The 5,000-nt window shown below is 33.2% G+C and overlaps 2 non-coding genes across 2 annotated transcripts; both read left to right on the top strand.

The window, feature by feature from the left end:
- Nucleotides 1–3,500: 3,500 nt before the first annotated feature.
- Nucleotides 3,501–3,619, top strand: LOC149770656 (5S ribosomal RNA). The gene has a single exon (XR_016418759.1). It is a non-coding gene; the product is annotated as a 5S ribosomal RNA (ribosomal RNA).
- A 900-nt stretch (nucleotides 3,620–4,519) lies between these two features.
- Nucleotides 4,520–4,638, top strand: LOC149770657 (5S ribosomal RNA). The gene has a single exon (XR_016418636.1). It is a non-coding gene; the product is annotated as a 5S ribosomal RNA (ribosomal RNA).
- The last annotated feature ends 362 nt before the right edge of the window (nucleotides 4,639–5,000 follow it).

Genomic DNA, 5,000 nt, shown 5'->3' on the forward strand with positions numbered 1-5,000 from the left:
TCTCTTTTTCCTTAACTTTCTTCAATAATTCGGATCCTAAAAAAATCAAGTATAGGACCTGAATATAGCAAATGTTGCTTTGCACTTCTCTGCTCTTGGTTTCGATCCTTACTACTGGAATATGCGATCATAGATGACCAGTATTTCTTATTAACAAATTCGGTTCAATTTATCCAGTTTCCTCTACTTTTACTACCACAACAAGCTGCCTCCTTTCACGTCGAAATACTTCCTTCAAGTTTCTTCTCATATATTCCTGGTGTAGTCTCTAGCGCAGAGTTGCAAAATATGCGATCAATGTCTTTCATTTTGGGTACTTATTTGTGGTATTTCTTATTCACTAATTGATTGATAAATATGGAATGTATGAATTGTGAGAATTTTTTATATTAATTTATTGATTGATTGATTTCTTTTACAGCAGGGCCTCAGTCTGCCAGTGGGAAAATTGGCATCCTGTAGCGAATACTGTAAATATGGGCCATTGGCTAAATAAATTGGGTTATAAAATTCTGTTTTGATTACAGTAAGTTTAGATAGATATTCCATGCTTCCACTTTCTGTATTTCCACAACGTTAACTTCTACAAGTTGCAAGAAGAGATCCTTTGCAAATCTGATAAGACCCTATTTTTAAAGTTAGCTTATAGGCCGGTGTCGCTTATTTTAACCAAATGATAGGACAGAAAGAGGAATAATAATAATAATAATAACAACAACAATAATGTCCTGAATCTGCATTTTAAGTCAATTTCAACATGGAATTCTCCCCTTATCTGGGTCAGAAAATGGATGAGTGACAAATATGAGTATCTGAGGCCAGTTTTGCTTCTTTTGGATTAGAACTTTGAATCAGTATACACTTTAGTTACTAATATTATACTGCACACAAACATTTGTACATCGGAAACGTTGAAGAGATGTGTGACTAATCAGCCCAAGAGTCTTGAAAACGCATCAAGACAACAAATTATGTTTTACAGTCGAAATGTTGTTCTCACTAGAACTGAAATCATTTAATTTCTACTTAAATGCCCGAAAAATTTACAATTAAAACTACAATAAATGTTTTATACCTAGTCCCGCACAGTGACGTTTATCTGATTCCCTGTACTCACCGAGAGCATTCTGTGTCATATGGATGCATATCAAATGAAGTGAAAAGTAATGGAATACTCGCTTTTTTATTTATCCCTATGCATCGTGGTGCCCACACCATGATGAGACGCTGTTTCAATAAACCTTTTTATATATGTTCTTTACTGTTCTTCCTTTTTCTTCTTGCTTTATCATACTGACACACGAGAGAGAGAGAGAGAGAGAGAGAGAGAGAGTATGCAACAAAGTTCGCATAACTTTATCAGCTATTAACATTAATTGTACTTCTGTGTAATTTTATTTTTAACGCGTTATCCTATAACGATTGCAAACAAGGGCAAAAACTCTACTGATCTTACTCGATAATTATACCATACTGAATTAATAAGTTTATCTCGTAAAAACGGATCATATATATATCCTGGGTGGCTGAGGGTGTTTTAAGATATGTGTGTGTCTTTTGTGATATATATATATATATATATATATATATATATATATATATATATATATATATATATATATATATATATATATATATATACGTTTGTGTGTGTACATACATACATACATACGTGTATTATTTACATATAGTCTTGGATAATTTTAATTATTGGGATATGGATTTTAGATATCAACAGATACAAAGGAAACAAACGTTTCAATACATATAATGACATTTTCTTAAATTCTACATTGTATCATATTGACCTACTACTTGCTAGGCAAGCTGACTTTTATAAAATTTGCAAACTCCTTATATATATTTAAACTTACTTTTAGTATTCAACCAGAAAATCAGTACAGTGCAGAAAGATTGAAAATATTATTTCTTTCATATATATATATATATATATATATATATATATATATATATATATATATATATATATATATATATATATATATATATATATATATGAGAGAGAGAGAGAGAGAGATGGGGGGATTCGGAATGGTTTAAACAGACTCTAAATTACACTGATAAAATGTACATCAGTCCAATGGTTAACATGATAGATTTCTATCAAGCTGGTTGCCCTATTGTACCCTTGAGCAAGACTACCCTCATTGCCTAATAAAACCAAGCAGTCTTTTGCCAGAACACCATAATGTGAACTTAGGCCATCTAAATCAAATTCCTATGTGAAATTTGCCAATATAAGCCAATACACTTTAATGCAAACTTAGCCAATCTAAACCAAATATCTTAATGGAAACTTAGCCAAACACCTTAATGTGAACTTAGCCCATCTAAACCAATGTACCATAATGTGAACTTAGCCCATCTAAACCAAGAAAAGAATAATGTGATATTGGCTCATATAAACAAAAACACCTTAATGCTATCTTAGCCAATCTAAACCAACCGACTTAATTTATTTTTATAAAGAATACAAAGTGAAAATTTAAATACTTTTCAGCATTATAAATGAAATCACAAATAGTCCATGAAAAGTTATATGACAAGTCCAAAAGGGTAGTGTTCCAAATGAATGCCAGTGGTTTTCTGAATGAAGTCCAATTTTGAATGTGCTGATGTAATAACAATCTTGACGTGTGGCGATGATGTAATTTAGAATGTCCTTGAATGAATTCATAATAGTCCCAAAATAGCGATTTTTGATATTTGGACATTAGTATTGGGGTGTATGGACATATTTGTTTTGCTTATCAAAACGTTGGAAATCGCCGACACCATGCGGTATCGGCATAGGCTGCTTACTAGCCACAGGGGGCTCGTATCATTGCTTACAATGAAACTATCAGTCGTACATATAGTATAAAATGTATGACTGTCAGTTCAATTGTGAGCAACGATGCGAGCCCCTGTGCTTACTAGCCTGCCATGCAAACTTGACCGACCTTTCATCGAGATATACCTGCATGAAATCGAGAGAAATACGATTTATTTTCTCAGAAATAATTCCGAGTATAACATCATTTGTCGTTAATGAAGCTGACTGACGAAAGAAAACGACAACCTTGATGAAATTTGACACGGAACTCGCCATTGTATTACTATTCAAATGACTGCACAAATATGGCAACCTACATGTCAGTGACATCGGCGATCAAATAAGCTCTTGCTTCTTTACAGATTGAAACTGAAGGGATGTATTGTCGTAAGCAGAGCTCTCCCCTGTCTCTAATATATATATATATATATATATATATATATATATATATATATATATATATATATATATATATATATATATATATATATATATATATATATATATATATATATATATATATATATATATATATATATATAGTTATATATATATATATATGTGTGTGTGTGTGTGTGTGTGTGTGTGTGTGTGTGTGTGTGTAATATATCTTTGTAACGACGAAGAGACAACCTATATTAGTCTTAAATTTGTACATACAAATGTCTACGGCCATACCACGTTGAAAACACCGGTTCTCGTCCGATCACCGAAGTTAAGCAACGTCGGGCCCGGTTAGTACTTGGATGGGTGACCGCCTGGGAATACCGGGTGCTGTAGGCATTTTTTAAATTTTTTTTTGGTTCCATCCTCACTGTGAGGATATGCGATCATATATGGCCAATATTTCTTGTTCACAAATCTGGTGCAAATTTTTCAGTTTCCTCTACCTCCAGGATCGAAATGGGCCGCCTCGTATGCCGTCCAGATCCTCCAAATTTCTTCTGATATTCCGGATTCAGCCTATAGCGTATAATTGCAACGTATGCAATCGATGTCTTTCATTTTGGATACTTGTCTGTGGTATTTCTTATTCAATAATTGATAGATATATTTGGAATGTATTATTTTTAATTATTTTAATTTATTTACCTGTTTTTAGCAGGGCACCAGTCTATCAGTGTGAAACTTGGCATCCCTTAGCGAATACTTCGAATATGGGCCATTGACAAAATAAATTGGTGTATAAATCTCTGTTTTGATTACAGTAAGTTTGGATGGATGTTCCCTGCTTCCACTTCCTTGCACTTTCTGTGTTTCCACAACTTTAACGTTTCCGAGCTGCAAGACGATATCCGTTTCAAATCAGATTCGAGTCCGTCTTTAAAGGTAGCTCATAGGCTGATGTCGATTATTTACCTATTGAATTAGTCAGTTGATACAAGATAAATAATAATAATAATAATAATGCCCAAAAACAACAAAAATGAACTGAATCTTCGTTTAAATGCATTGTTATTTAAGTCCATTTGAAGGTGTAAACCTCCGGTTAAGCAACTAATGTCCGAGTCCGAAAATGCCTGAATTACAAATTTGAATAATGTATGAAGGCAGTTTATCTATATAAGTTTTAATAAGTACACTTTAATTACTAATTTTACACGGCACATAAACGTAAACGTCTGTACATCGGAAACGGTGAAGAGAGAAGCGAATATAAGTCTTAAATTTACACACACTTGTGTCTACGGCCATACCACGTTGAAAGCACCGGTTCTCGTCCGATCACCGAAGTTAAGCAACGTCGGGCCCGGTTAGTACTTGGATGGGTGACCGCCTGGGAATACCGGGTGCTGTAGACTCTAATTTTTTTTTTTCTTTTATAACTAAAAACAGTTGAAGTTTTTCTTTCTTTCTTTTATTGTAACTAAATTTACTTTATTCAATATAAATAATAAATAGAGCAATTTCTCGACTTTCATTTTCTCTTTTTCCTTAACTTTCTTCAATAATTCGGATCCTAAAAAAATCAAGTATAGGACCTGAATATAGCAAATGTTGCTTTGCACTTCTCTGCTCTTGGTTTCGATCCTTACTACTGGAATATGCGATCATAGATGACCAGTATTTCTTATTAACAAATTCGGTTCAATTTATCCAGTTTCCTCTACTTTTACTACCACAACAAGCTGCCTCCTTTCACGTCGAAATACTTCCTTCAAGT

The sequence above is a fragment of the Sinohyriopsis cumingii genome, unplaced genomic scaffold, assembly GCF_028554795.1.
Source record: "Sinohyriopsis cumingii isolate HCF-2022 unplaced genomic scaffold, ASM2855479v2 utg002479l, whole genome shotgun sequence".
NCBI classification, from domain to species: domain Eukaryota; kingdom Metazoa; phylum Mollusca; class Bivalvia; order Unionida; family Unionidae; genus Sinohyriopsis; species Sinohyriopsis cumingii.